The sequence below is a fragment of the Rutidosis leptorrhynchoides genome, chromosome 3 (genome assembly GCF_046630445.1).
Source record: "Rutidosis leptorrhynchoides isolate AG116_Rl617_1_P2 chromosome 3, CSIRO_AGI_Rlap_v1, whole genome shotgun sequence".
Classification (NCBI taxonomy): Eukaryota; Viridiplantae; Streptophyta; class Magnoliopsida; order Asterales; family Asteraceae; genus Rutidosis; species Rutidosis leptorrhynchoides.
The window spans coordinates 665,855,001-665,872,140 of record NC_092335.1 but is presented as its reverse complement, the minus strand read 5'-3'; positions in this window follow the sequence as shown (position 1 = coordinate 665,872,140).

The window sequence follows — 17,140 nt, the reverse complement described above, 5'->3', positions numbered from 1 at the left end:
GGCCATAACGGTTATGTTCCACAAGACCAAGGATGGGAAGTAATCCTAGTAAAACCAGAATGCATGACTTGTTTCTGGACGTATGAATTACGTGTCTTTATTGCCTTTGCTGAACGACTTGTGTACTAGCTAGAATTATCTTCACAACCATCTTGTATCAAATTTATTGTGTGCTATATTTCATGCTATATGTAAAATAAGCGGTATTGTAAGTTTGTAAAATATTGTGTAAAAGTTTGAACGCGAAATATTATTATAATCAGTTTTTCATATAGAATTGTAGTAGTTGAATTGTATATTAGCTACTAAGTATGAACTTAACAGGTAGGTACTACCCGAATTTAAACTTATAAAACGCTAATATGAAGAAAAAGCTTTTATAAATGAGTTCATATTATGCTACGAAATACTATTAACTACTCTTAATATTCTGTATGATTAACTTGTTCCATTTGACTATTTTGAAGGAAATGGCACCGACTACTCGACACACCGTGAATATGAATGAAGAGGAATTCCGTACTTTCTAGCTTCAAACATAGCCGCAGTACAGGCTGCGCTACATACCAACAATAACCTTGGATCTAGCAGTACAGGAAATCATGTAAGATGCACCTACAAAGAATTCACTGCCTGCAAACCTTTGGAATTTGATGGAACCGAAGGACCGATCGGATTGAAACGGTGGACTGAGAAGGTCGAATCGGTGTTTGCCATAAGTAAGTGTACTGAAGAGGACAAAGTGAAGTACGCTACGCATACCTTCACAGGTTCTGCGTTAACATGGTGTAATACCTATCTAGAGCAAGTGGGACAAGACGATACGTACGCACTACCGTGGTCAGCATTCAAGCACTTGATGAACGAGAAATACCGTTCCAGAACCGAGGTCAATAAGCTCAAGACAGAACTTAAAGGGTTACGAACCCAAGGATTTGATATTACCACGTACGAAAGACGATTCACATAATTGTGCATATTGTGTCCGGGAGCATTCGAAGATGAGGAAGAGAAGATCGACGCGTTTGTGAAAGGATTACCGGAAAGAATCCAAGAAGATATAAGTTCACACGAGCCCGCCTCCATACAACAGGCATGTAGAATGGCTCACGAACTAGTGAACCAGATTGAAGAAAGAATTAAAGAACAGACTGCTGAAGAGGCCAATGTGAAGCAAGTCAAAAGAAAGTGGGAGGAAAACGGTGATAAGAATCACCAATACAACAACAACATCAATTACAACAATAATCGCAACAATTATCCCAACAATCGCAACATCAATCGCAACTACAACAAACGGCCCAACAACAACAACAACAACAACAACAACAACAGCAACTACAACAATCATCCCAACAACAATAATAACCGCAACAACAACAATAATCAGAAGCAGCTATGCCAAAGGTGTGAAAAGTATCACTCGGGGTTCTGCACCAAATTTTGCAACAAGTGTAAAAGAAATGGTCATAGCGCGGCGAAGTGTGAGGTCTACGGACCAGGGGTTAATAGAACGAAAGGAACAAATGGTGTCAGAACGAGTAATGGCGGAGCAAGTAGTGTCGGAGCAAGTTATGCCAATGTAGTTTGTTATAAATGTGGAAAACCGGGCCACATTATTAGAAATTGCCCGAACCAGGAGAACACGAATGGACAAGGCCGCGGAAGAGTTTTCAATATTAATGCGGCAGAGGCACAGGAAGACCCGGAGCTTGTTACGGGTACGTTTCTTATTGACAATAAATCTGCTTACGTTTTATTTGATTCGGGTGTGGATAGAAGCTATATGAGTAGAGATTTTTATGCTAAATTAAGTTGTCCATTGACACCTTTGGATAATAAATTTTTACTCGAATTAGCAAATGGTAAATTAATTTCAGCAGATAATATATGTCGGAATCGAGAAATTAAACTGGTTAGCGAAACATTTAAGATTGATTTGATACCAGTAGAGTTAGGGAGTTTTGATGTGATAATCGGTATGGACTGGTTGAAAGAAGTGAAAGGAGAGATCGTTTGTTACAAAAATGCAATTCGCATTATACGAGAAAAAGGAAAACCCTTAATGGTGTACGGAGAAAAGGGCAACACGAAGCTACATCTTATTAGTAATTTGAAGGCACAAAAACTAATAAGAAAAGGTTGCTATGCTGTTCTAGCACACGTCAAGAAAGTACAAACTGAAGAAAGGAGCATCAATGATGTTCCCATTGCAAAAGAATTTCCCGATGTATTTCCGAAAGAATTACCGGGATTATCCCCACATTGATCCGTTGAATTTCAAATAGATCTTGTACCAGGAGCTGTACCAATAGCTCGTGCTCCTTACAGACTCGCACCCAGCGAGATGAAAGAACTGCAAAGCCAATTACAAGAACTTTTAGAGCGTGGTTTCATTCGACCAAGCACATCACTGTGGGGAGCTCCTGTTTTGTTTGTCAAGAAGAAAGATGGTACATTCAGGTTGTGTATCGACTACCGAGAGTTGAACAAACTTACCATCAAGAACCGCTACCCACTACCGAGAATCGACGACTTATTTGATCAACTACAAGTCTCGTCTGTTTATTCAAAGATTGACTTACGTTTCGGGTATCATCAAATGCGGGTGAAAGAAGATGATATTCCAAAGACTGCTTTCCGAACACGTTACGGTCATTACGAGTTTATGGTCATGCCGTTTGGTTTAACTAATGCACCAGCTGTGTTCATGGACCTTATGAACCGAGTGTGTGGACCATACCTTGACAAGTTTGTCATTGTTTTCATTGATGACATACTTATTTACTCAAAGAATGACCAAGAACACGGTGAACATTTGAGAAAGGTGTTAGAAGTATTGAGGAAGGAAGAATTGTACGCTAAGTTTTCAAAGTGTGCATTTTGGTTGGAAGAAGTTCAATTCCTCGATCACATAGTGAACAAAGAAGGTATTAAGGTGGATCCGGCAAAGATAGAAACTGTTGAAAAGTGGGAAACCCCGAAAACTCCGAAACACATACGCCAGTTTTTAGGACTAGCTGGTTACTACAGAAGGTTCATCCAAGACTTTTCCAGAATAGCAAAACCCTTGACTGCATTAACGCATAAAGGGAAGAAATTTGAATGGAATGATGAACAAGAGAAAGCATTTCAGTTATTGAAGAAAAAGCTAACTACGGTACCTATATTGTCATTGCCTGAAGGGAATGATGATTTTGTGATTTATTGTGACGCATCAAAGCAAGGTCTCGGTTGTGTATTAATGCAACGAATGAAGGTGATTGCTTATGCGTCTAGACAATTGAAGATTCACGAACAAAATTATACGACGCATGATTTGGAATTAGGCGTGGTTGTTTTTGCATTAAAGACTTGGAGGAACTACTTATATGGGGTCAAAAGTATTATATATACCGACCACAAAAGTCTTCAACACATATTTAATCAGAAACAACTGAACATGAGGCAGCGTAGGTGGATTGAATTGTTGAATGATTACGACTTTGAGATTCGTTACCACCCGGGGAAGGCAAATGTGGTAGCCGACGCCTTGAGCAGAAAGGACAGAGAACCCATTCGAGTAAAATCTATGAATATAATGATTCACAATAACCTTACTACTTAAATAAAGGAGGCGCAACAAGGAGTTTTAAAAGAGGGAAATTTAAAAAATGAAATACCCAAAGGATCGGAGAGGCATCTTAATATTTGGGAAGATGGAACCCGGTATAGGGCTGAAAGGATTTGGGTACCAAAATTTGGAGATATGAGAGAAATGGTACTTAGAGAAGCTCATAAAACCAGATACTCAATACATTCTGGAACGGGGAAGATGTACAAGGATCTCAAGAAACATTTTTGGTGGCCGGGTATGAAAGCCGATGTTGCTAAATACGTAGGAGAATGTTTGACGTGTTCTAAGGTCAAAGCTGAGCATCAGAAACCATCAGGTCTACTTCAACAACCCGAAATCCCGGAATGGAAATGGGAAAACATTACCATGGATTTCATCACTAAATTGCCAAGGACTGCAAGTGGTTTTGATACTATTTGGGTAATAGTTGATCATCTCACCAAATCAGCACACTTCCTGCCAATAAGAGAAGATGACAAGATGGAGAAGTTAGCACGACTGTATTTGAAGGAAGTCGTCTCCAGACATGGAATACCAATCTCTATTATCTCTGATAGGGATGGCAGATTTATTTCAAGATTCTGGCAGACATTACAGCAAGCATTAGGAACTCGTCTAGACATGAGTACTGCTTATCATCCACAAACTGATGGGCAGAGCGAAAGGACGATACAAACGCTTGAAGACATGCTACGAGCATGTGTTATTGATTTCGAAAACAGTTGGGATTGACATCTACCGTTAGCAGAATTTTCCTACAACAACAGCTACCATTCAAGCATTGAGATGGCACCATTTGAAGCACTTTATGGTAGAAAGTGCAGGTCTCCGATTTGTTGGAGTGAAGTGGGGGATAGACAGATTACGGGTCCGGAGATAATACAAGAAACTACCGAGAAGATCATCCAAATTCAACAACGGTTGAAAACCGCCCAAAGTCGACAAAAGAGCTACGCTGACATTAAAAGAAAAGATATAGAATTTGAAATTGGAGAGATAGTCATGCTTAAAGTTGCACCTTGGAAAGGCGTTGTTCAATTTGGTAAACGAGGGAAATTAAATCCAAGGTATATTGGACCATTCAAGATTATTGATCGTGTCGGACCAGTAGCTTACCGACTTGAGTTACCTCAACAAATCACGGCTGTACATAACACTTTCCACGTCTCGAATTTGAAGAAATGTTTTGCTAAAGAAGATCTCACTATTCCATTAGATGAAATCCAAATCAACGAAAAACTTCAATTCATCGAAGAACCCGTCGAAATAATGGATCGTGAGGTTAAAAGACTTAAGCAAAACAAGATACCAATTGTTAAGGTTCGATGGAATGCTCGTAGAGGACCCGAGTTCACCTGGGAGCGTGAAGATCAGATGAAGAAGAAATACCCGCATCTATTTCCAGAAGATTCGTCAACACCTTCAACAGCTTAAAATTTCGGGACGAAATTTATTTAACGGGTAGGTACTGTAGTGACCCGAACTTTTCCATGTTTATATATATTAATTGAGATTGATATTTACATGATTAAATGTTTCCAACATGTTAAGCAATCAAACTTGTTAAGACTTGATTAATTAAAGTATGTTTCATATAGACAATTGACCACCCAAGTTGACCGGTGATTCACGAACGTTAAAACTTGTAAAAACTATATGATGTCATATATATGGATATATATATAGTTAACATGATACTATGATAAGTAAACATATCATTAAGTATATTAACAATGAACTACATATGTAAAAACAAGACTACTAACTTAATGATTTTTAAACGAGACATATATGTAACGATTATCGTTGTAAAGACATTTAATGTATATATATATATCATATTAAGAGATATTCATACATGATAATATCATGATAATATAATAATTTAAAATCTCATTTGATATTATAAACATTGGGTTAACAACATTTAACAAGATCGTTAACCTAAAGGTTTCAAAACAACACTTACATGTAACGACTAACGATGACTTAACGGCTCAGTTAAAATGTATATACATGTAGTGTTTTAATATGTATTTATACACTTTTGAAAGACTTAAATACACTTATCAAAATACTTCTACTTAACAAAAATGCTTACAATTACATCCTCGTTCAGTTTCATCAACAATTCTACTCGTATGCACCCGTATTCGTACTCGTACAATACACAGCTTTTAGATCTATGTACTATTGGTATATACACTCCAATGATTAGCTCTTAGCAGCCCATGTGAGTCACCTAACACATCTGGGAACCATCATTTGGCAACTAGCATGAAATATCTCATAAAATTACAAAAATATGAGTAATCATTCATGACTTATTTACATGAAAACAAAATTACATATCCTTTATATCTAATCCATACACCAACGACCAAAAACACCTACAAACACTTTCATTCTTCAATTTTCTTCATCTAATTGATCTCTCTCAAGTTCTATCTTCAAGTTCTAAGTGTTCTTCATATATTCTACAAGTTCTAGTTACATAAAATCAAGAATACTTTCAAGTTTGCTAGCTCACTTCCAATCTTGTAAGGTGATCATCCAACCTCAAGAAATATTTATTTCTTACAGTTGGTTATCATTCTAATACAAGGTAATAATCATATTCAAACTTTGGTTCAATTTCTATAACTATAACAATCTTATTTCAAGTGATGATCTTACTTGAACTTGTTTTCGTGTCATGATTCTGCTTCAAGAACTTCGAGCCATCCAAGGATCCGTTGAAGCTAGATCCATTTTTCTCTTTTCCAGTAGGTTTATTCAAGGAACTTAAGGTAGTAATGATGTTCATAACATCATTCGATTCATACATATAAAGCTATCTTATTTGAAGGTTTAAACTTGTAATCACTAGGACATAGTTTAGTTAATTCTAAACTTGTTCGCAAACAAAAGTTAATCATTCTAACTTGACTTTTAAAATCAACTAAACACATGTTCTATATCTATATGATATGCTAACTTAATGATTTAAAACCTGGAGACACGAAAAATACCGTAAAACCGGATTTACGCCGTCGTAGTAACACCGCGGGCTGTTTTGGGTTAGTTAATTAAAAACTATGATAAACTTTGATTTAAAAGTTGTTTTTCTGAGAAAATGATTTTTATTATGAACATGAAACTATATACAAAAATTATGGTTAAACTCAAAGTGGAAGTATGTTTTCTAAAATGGTCATCTAGACGTCGTTCTTTCGACTGAAATGACTACCTTTACAAAAACGACTTGTAACTTATTTTTTCGACTATAAACCTATACTTTTTCTGTTTAGATTCATAAAATAGAGTTCAATATGAAACCATAGCAATTTGATTCACTCAAAACAGATTTAAAATGAAGAAGTTATGGGTAAAACAAGATTGGATAATTTTTCTCATTTTAGCTACGTGAAAATTGGTAACAAATCTATTCCAACCATAACTTAATCAACTTGTATTGTATATTATGTAATCTTGAGATACCATAGACACGTATACAATGTTTCGACCTATCATGTCGACACATCTATATATATTTCGGAACAACCATAGACACTCTATATGTGAATGTTGGAGTTAGCTATACAGGGTTGAGGTTGATTCCAAAATATATATAGTTTGAGTTGTGATCAATACTGAGATACGTATACACTGAATCGTGGATTGATTCAAGATAATATTTATCGATTTATTTCTGTACATCTAACTGTGGACAACTAGTTGTAGGTTACTAAAGAGGACAGCTGACTTAATAAACTTAAAACATCAAAATATATTAAAAGTGTTGTAAATATATTTTGAACATATTTTGATATATATGTATATATTGTTATAGGTTCGTGAATCAACCAGTGGCTAAGTCTTACTTCCTGACGAAGTAAAAATCTGTGAAAGTGAGTTATAGTCCCACTTTTAAAATCTAATATTTTTGGGATGAGAATACATGCAGGTTTTATAAATGATTTACAAAATAGACACAAGTACGTGAAACTACATTCTATGGTTGAATTATCGAAATTGAATATGCCCCTTTTTATTAAGTCTGGTAATCTAAGAATTAGGGAACAGACACCCTAATTGACGCGAATCCTAAAGATAGATCTATTGGGCCTAACAAACCCCATCCAAACTACCGGATGCTTTAGTACTTCGAAATTTATATCATATCCGAAGGGTGTCCCGGAATGATGGGGATATTCTTATATATGCATCTTGTTAATGTCGGTTACCAGGTGTTCACCATATGAATGATTTTTATCTCTATGTATGGGATGTGTATTGAAATATGAAATCTTGTGGTCTATTATTAAGATTTGATATATATAGGTTAAACCTATAACTCACCAACATTTTTGTTGACGTTTTAAGCATGTTTATTCTCAGGTGATTATTAAGAGCTTCCACTGTCGCATACTTAAATAAGGACGAGATTTGGAGTCCATGCTTGTATGATATTGTGTAAAAACTGCATTCAAGAAACTTATTTTGTTGTAACATATTTGTATTGTAAACCATTATGTAATGGTCGTGTGTAAACAGGATATTTTAGATTATCATTATTTGATAATCTACGGAAAGCTTTTTAAACCTTTATTGATGAAATAAAGGTTATGGTTTGTTTTAAAATGAATGCAGTCTTTGAAAAACGTCTCATATAGAGTTCAAAACCTCGCAACGAAATCAATTAATATGGAACGTTTTTAATCAATAAGAACGGGACATTTCATTAAGGCCGTTTACAGTTTTTGCTGCTTCATCAGCATTTTTTAAAATTTCAAAAACTGGTTCGCAGTTTAGGGTATTTTTCAGAAATTTCTCATTCAAGGAATGTAAGTCTTGGAGGTACACGTTGTATGTATATGTAATTGTTGATCTAGACATGCTGCGAGTTTTCAAAATATTGATTACTGATTCTCAATAATTGGTATGGCAATTCTTGTTATAAGGTACGGATGTGTATATGATAGGGTTTCGATAATTATAATGATTTTTCGGAAAGTCAAAGATCAGTGAAGTTGTTGGTAAGTTTATTGCTAATGTGGTGGAATATAAACGATTCCCCGGTAACATTGGCGAAAGGGCAACGTATCTATCGAGGTTATAATAAGACTGTTTTGATTGAGAAGTCGAAGTTGACTTGCTGGAGCTGTGACAAAACTGTCTATTTTGAAACGGAATTGAAAAGTTATTTTAGCTAATAAATGCCAAAGGGTCTGACATGGATACGTTTTAAATTATGACTTTGGTTTCGAAAGTTTTTCAGGTGTATAACTGTGATTAACATGTGGTTAGATCATCAGCTCGATTGTTCATTGTTTGAAGTGTCTTTGAGAATTTCGGAGGGTTTGAACACCGATTGTAATCGTTAATATACATATGATGTTCTAGCACAGTTTTGAAGTCAAAGTATAGCTTTTAAAGATATAGGAATCTAAGAGTGATGATACTATTTATATTTCGAATTGAATTCTGCGATTTCAAAATCAGAATATGTAGTTGAATTTGACTGAGTATGGTTGTTTTGATCTTTATAAAAGAATGTATTTTGTCGAGAAAATAGTGAGTATAGTTGATGATTGCTGAATCAGATTCGAAGAATGTAACATATTAATTGTGAATTTATATATCTCTTGGGTATTACCTACCCGTTAAAAAAAATTCCACAATTAATATTTTGTACAAAAGAATTTTATTACAGTCTTTATGAAAATATATATGTGTGTATATTTTCTTTAGATGTAACATAGATTTAATGAGTAAATATTAAATTAAACTCATTTGATTTACGGTTGAAACTAGAATTGAGTAATCCCTAATACTTTAGAAATAAGTATTTCTTCAATGATATTGAAATTATGAATCAATACTTCGTTATTTGTTGATGCATGATGTTGGTTTTTGTGAAATTCTTGTGAACTTCGCAAGGTATGAATGATGTTATTTGAAAAGTTTCGAGTACATCGATGATGAAAGTGTAAAATCAAACATATATTTGAATAATACACTTGATTTATTATGAAATGGAATTTATTGAATTGAGGCAGAGATTGTAGTTAACGATGGTTAAGTTGCAGACGAAGGATGTACATCATTGCATATTAGTAATATGAATTAACCGAGTAGTTAAGATTCACACATAATAGTTTAGTACGGAAAAATTTATTATGGTTTAAAAATTTATATATATAAGATATACATATAAATCCTTCAGTGTAAATGAGTTAATACTTCATAACTCATTGATATGACATATTTGTTGTTGATTCGTAATGATGTCCACGATGATTCTTGAACTGTCGAAGCTTGTGATGTTATAGGTGCTGCTAGTGCTGATGATGTTGACGGTACTGACGGTGCTGGTGATGCTAACAGTACTGTTGATGCTGCTGGTAAAACAAGTCTAGCTTGTAAATCATGCACCATCCTTGTCAGGGTTTTTACTCTTCCTTTTATCATCTCGATCCACACGCCTGATTTATGGTTAAGGCTAGAATAGACAATCTCTAAGACTTTAGAGATTTCATATTAGCCGTAGAAGGTTTCTCCAATGAAGTGATAGATTAATACTTCATCGGTTATTGTTGTTGGTACTCTATGGTGCGTATGACGTTGAGACTTGAGGTACTGATTGTGATGTTGCGGTATGAGATGCGGATGTTGTTGTTGGTGGTGGTAATGGTACTGTTGGTGTTGCTGATGGTGGTATTGTTTATGCTGCTGGTGCTGCTGCTGGTGTTTGTAACCTTTGCACCATATTTTTCAAAGCCACTACCCGAGCGCGAAGTTCGTTGACTTCTTCTATTACACCGGGGTGATTGTCGGTTCGAACGAGCGGGTAAATAAAATCTAGAATTTGATGTAGTATATAATCGTGACGCGATACTCTGGAAATGAGAGAGAAAATAGTGTTTCGGACAGGTTCGCCGGTAAGTGCTTCCGGTTCTTCGCCAAGAGGGCAATGTGGTGGATGGAAGGGATCGCCTTCTTCTTGTCTACAATGATTTAGGAGGCTACGAACCCATCCCCAATTCATCCAGAATAGATGATGGCTGATTGGTTGATCCATTCTGGTCACACTGCTTTCGGAGCTTGAGTGGGATTCCATTTCAGAATCCGAGGGACTTGAACTGATGACGAATTCCATTTTGTACGATTTGATAAAGGATTTTTCGATATGAAATGATTTTCCGGCTATCATATGGTATTCTAATCAAATAGAATATCTATATATATAGAGCAAAAGATTTCGTAAATTACGGAGGAATTTACGGAATGTGTTAGGCAAAGTTTACAGTAACAGATACGCTAAGATATGATTTAGCAGATATGCTAAGATATGAATTTTGTCTATACACTAAGCATGAAATCAATGCAATAAGATGTGTCTACACTAAGAATGATAAGTAGGTAATTTCCTAAGGATGGTAAGTAGATTATTTTCGACTAGAAATGATAAGCAAAACTTTTGACATGCAGACACGGTCGAAGTCCATACTCACTAATGCATCTAAACAACTACTAGTTACACACACTAATGCAAGACCTAGTTCACTAAGACTACCACTCTGATACCAACTGAAATGCCCCGTTCATATTAATTATAAACGTTTCATATTAATTGGTTTCTTTGCGAGGTTTTGACCTCTATATGAGACGTTTTTCAAATCTTGCATTCGTTTTTTAAAAATAACCATAACCTTTATTATTGAATAAAGGTCTTAATGACATAGTTTAGATTGTCTATCAAAGACAATCTCCTCAAATAAATAAGTTTTTATACAATCCATTACAATATGATCAAATATATTACAACAAATACTCTGAATGCAAGTTTAAACAATATAAACAATTATGTCGACTCTAAATCTTGACCTTGGGTTGACATACGACAGCGGAAGTGTTTTTAATATTCACCTGAGAATAAACATGCTTAAAATGTCAACAAAAATGTTGGTGAGTCATAGGTTTAATTTCTATACAATAATCATAATATTTAATTAGCCACAAGATTTCATTTAATTAAATGCGCAGGATTATTACAACTGCAAAAAAATCATTCAAACGATGAGTCGCCTGGTAACCGACCTTAACATGGAGTGCTTAAGATATCTGGCATCATACATTCCATTATTCAAATGTATGACAAGAACCCTTCGAATTACTAAAGCATTTCCACTATTCAAAAATGGGGGGTGTTGGTGCCCGTAGATCTACCTCTAGGATTCGCGTCAATTAGTGTTTTTCACTAATTCTTAGGTTACCAAGCATAATAATAATAAGTACATATATCCGGTATAACAAAACAATCGTAGAATGTAGTTTCATGAACTTGTGCTTATTTTGTAAAACATTTATAAATTTGCATGTATTCTCATCCCAAAATAATTTAAATAGTAAAAATGGGACTATAACTCACTTGTGATGATTTCTGAATAGATGGTAATAAGACTTGGCCTTTGACAAATTCACGAACCTAATAATAATATTCTTGTGTCAAGATATATATATATATAATTAATATTCCATACTTATGATACTTGTGATAATTTTAATTGTCCATTGTTAGTAGTCCAACTTTCTTAGTCCAATAGTCCGATAGTCCAACAGTATAAATATATATATAAATATAAATGTGTATATTGTGTTAGAATTTACTAACACTATAATATATTGTCTTAATATAGTAAGACACATAATATATATATATTGTCTGAAGCAATCCGCGACCCATTGTATACATGTCACAGGCTCGATCACAACTCAAAGTATATATATTATTTTGGAATCCACTTCGACCCACAGCTAACTCAAAATTACTGCCAATGGTGTCTTATAGTTCGTTCCAATAATATATATAGAAGAAATCAAAATGATATGTCAAAACGCTGTATACGGATCCACGGTGATCAAGTCATATATATATATATATATGGTGCCTTACGATCTTTATTAAGACTATAATATATTGTCGTAGAACTTAATCACGACTAGTATAAATTGTATTTACATTAGTACGGGAACAATACATGTATAAATATATGTAGGATACAAGGTAAGTTAGCTAGGATAAGGTTAGCATCCATTTTTATTAATCAAAACGGTAGCTAAAAACAAGCAAAAATATCCAATTTTGTTTTACCCATAATTTCTTCATTACAAATCCGTTTTGAGTGATTCAACTTGCCATGGTTTTGTATCAAACCATTATTTATTAATCTAATCAGAAAAAGTATATGTTTATAGTCGAAAATGCAGCTTAGATGTCAAATAAGAGAAGGTAGTCATATCCATCGTAAAAACGACATCTTGATGACCCTTTTGAAAAACATACTTCCACTTAGTGTTTAACCATGGATTTTGGATATGTTTCATATCCATATAAAATAAGATTTTCACCAATGGAAATCTTTTAATTCAAAGTTTAAGATAGGTTTTTAAAATTAAACCAAAACAGCCCCCGTTCGACTAAGACGGCGTATGTTCGATTTTAAGGCGTTCTTCGTGGTTACAAGTTTTATATCCTTATGTTAGCTTGACATACTGTCATAATACATGTGTTGAAGCATTTTAAAAGTCAAGTTAGAAGGATTAAGTTTATTTGCAAATAAGTTTAGAAATAATCTAAACTATGTTCTTGTTGTTATTAGTTATAAACTTAAAATAAGATAGCTATATGAATATGAATCGAATAAGATTATGAATAAGGTTACTACCTCAAATCAAATGAATAAAGTTGCTGGAGAAATATAGAGAATATTTTGAGTTCAAATATATCCTTGATGGCTTGGAATTCTTGAAGTAAATTATGACACGAAAACAAGTTTAAGTAAGATTTTTACTCGTTTATAGTTATAGTAATCGAATAAAAGTTTGAATATGAATATTACCTTGAATTAGAATGATAACCTACTGTAAATAACAGAGAGTTCTTGATCTTAGATGATTATTTGGAATGGATTAGAAAGCTTGGAAGTAAACTTGCAAACTTGAAAGTATTCTTGATTTTATGAAACTAGAACTTATAGAATTTATGAAGAACACTTAGAACTTGAAGATAGAACTTGAGAGAGATCAATTAGATGAAAATTGAAGAATGAAAGTGTTTGTAGGTATTTTTGGTCGTTGGTATATGGATTAGATATAAAGGATGTGTAAGTTTGTTTTTTTGTAAATAATTCGTGAATGATTTATCATACTTTTGTAATTTTGTGTAATCATTCATGCTAGTTGCCAAATGATGGTTCCTACATATTTAATGACTCACATGGGCTGCTAAGGAGCTGATGATTGAGTGTATATACCAATAGTATATACATCTAGAAGCTGTGTATTGTACGAGTACGAATACGGGTGCATACGAGTAGAATTATTGATGAAAATGAACGAGGACGTAATTGTAAGAATTTTTATTAAGTAGAAGTACTTTGATATGTGTCTTGAAGTCTTTCAAAAGTGTATAAATACATCTTCATACACTACATGTAAATACTTTTTAACTGAGTCGTTAAGTCACCGTTAGTCATTACATTTAAGTGTTGTTTTGAAAGCTTTAAGTTAACGATCTCGTTTAATATTGTTAACCCATTGTTTATTATATCTAATGAGATGTTAAATTATTATATTATCATGATAACATAATGTATGAATATATCTTAATATGATATATATACATTAAAATATTGTTACAACGATAATCGTTACATATATGTCTTGTTTCGAAATCCTTAAGTTAGTAGTCTTGTTTTTACATATGTAGTTCATTGTTAACACACTTAATGATATACTTAATTATCATTTTATCATGTTAAACATAGTATATCAATATCTTAGTATGATTCATATGTATTTAGTAAGACGTTATAACGATAATCGTTATATATACCGTTTCGAGTTCTTAATTCAATAGTCTGAAATTTTACGTATATAACTCATTGTTAATATACCTAGTGAGATACTTACTTATCATATATCATGTTAACTATATATACATCCATATATATATATATATCATCATGTCATCGAGCAAGATAGTCGTTGTACTAACGAGTTGAGACGGCGTGTGCACGTAATAATGACTAGCTACCATTGTTACGAGTACAAATCATATCTAACAAGTGATGTAAGATGATGGTTGAGCAAGATGGGGCGATGTTGCGCATGTAGTTTTACGCGTTCGTTGTTTAATCGTTGCATTCTTTAGAATGAATACGAGGAACGGGACTTCAAGGGCAAATCGAAGCGACGACGATGAGTTTAACGCTAGAATTGTGGCCGCCGTTGCGGTGCAATGGGGTGCAATGTGAGAAGAAATGGATAGGAAGTACTCTGAGTTTCAAAGTAGTAGTGAAATGGAGCGTTGCCATAAAAGTTTCATGAGGACTAAACCTCCGATGTACGATGGGAAACCGGATCCTTTGATAAGCACGACATGGATCTAGGATGTCGAAGGGTGTTTTCACACTATTGAATGCCCTCCCGAGAAGAGGACAAGACTCGTTGTTAGCTTGTTACGAGGAAGGGCAAAGGATTGGTTGGATGGTAAAATTGATATTGTTGGTGGTGAAGCGTTTATGGGGTTATCGTGGGATGATTTTAAGAAGGAATTCTTCGAGGAGTTCTGGACGCAAGCTGATTTGTCGGATGTGCGTGATGAGTTGCGAAATTTGCAACAAGGGTCTATGGACTTGAATACTCTCAAGACGACCTTTATGGCGAAGGCTCGTTTTTGCCCGGAGTATATTGGGAATGATCGTATGTTGATGGAAGATTTCTATCGGACTTTGAATGATGACTTGCTGAACAAATTTAGCGTTGGTCAAGTGAAATCCTTTGCGGAGTTATTCGCCGTGGCTAGGGGTTTCGAATCGCATACGTGATCGATGGTTAGTGAGCCTTCAAGTAAGAGAAAGGTTAATTCGTATGGTGCTCCAAGTAAGAAAACTAAAAGTGCAAGTGCGAGAAGTGGTAATGTGGGGAAAGTCACAACTAGTTCTAGTACACCTAGATGTCTCAATTGTGATGTTAGGGGCCACAAGTTATGGGAGTGCACAATGCCGAGAAGTGATGACGGAATATGCTACTATTGTCATAAGGAGGGACATCGCAAGCCGGATTGTCCCGAGTTGACGGCGGCGAATGCCGCGAGAAGACATTAAGGTACTTTTCGTTTTAATGAATATGTCCTTAATTATTTATTATATACCGATAAGTTCGGTTTGTTGAGTGAATTGAAATGTGCGTATTATTGTTATGGGTGACATTCCTAATGGAATCTGTGACGACCCGAAAATTTTCGACCAAATTTAAACTTAATCTTTATATGATTTCGACAAGATAATCAAAGTCTGTAGTATTGAGTCTCAAAAATTTTGGAATTTATATTCATGTAATCAATTACCCTTTGACTATGCTCGACGATTCATGAACATTTATGTGTATATAGATGTGAATATATAATATATAATTATATTAATTGAAAAAATTAACAAAGTATTAGATGTATAATACTTTACATGAACGTATTTGTTTCAATATATTTATCGACGGAATTAAAAGATAATATCAAATGATTTAATTATCAGATAAATTATGATATGATTACGGGTCTCTGTTATGAGGTCCACTGTGAGTTAAGAAATATGTTTTATTCAAAAAATGGTAAAATGATTTACAAGTAAGAACAAATGTGTCAATTAACGGGAACTAGACAAGGGTTAGTGGAGATTCCTATTTGATTTCCAATTCATGCTTTACAATAATTTCCTCGTGATTCTTGATAAATAAATTATTTAACTTTCATAATATTTAATGAAAAGTGAAAACATGTAGTATAAATAACCTAGACAATGGATGTCGATCAGATAGACAAATTATCGTGCTACATTAATATGATGTCATACGTTTAATTATCCATTGGACTTTACCCTTCAATTCACGAACAATTATTTGTAAATAAACATGTATATAAATATATGGATATATATATATATATATATATATATATATATATATATATATATATATATGTACGAATTTATATGAAAATGTATATATATGTGTGTGTACGAATTTAATGTTTTATTAACATTTCTTAATTTATTATACACACACATATATATACATTTTCATATAAATTCGTACATATATATATATATATATATATATATATATATATATATATATATATATATATGTACGAATTTATATGAAAATGTATATATATGTGTGTGTATAATAAATTAAGAAATGTTAATAAAACATTAAATGATTTGATTGATATGAAAATAAAGAAATACATTATGATTTAGAAACATTAACGAAATGCTAAACGTATACGTTATACTTATTTGTTTCAGATAAATATCTAAGTAATAAAATGTGTTATGTAAAACGTGTTTTAAAAACTAATAAAAATATTATTAACTTTTAATATAAGGATATATATAAGGTTTCAAATTTATTTAGTGTCAAAAGTACGATAACACATTTGGTTGACATTAGACTATGATTAGACAAAGTTAAATATGA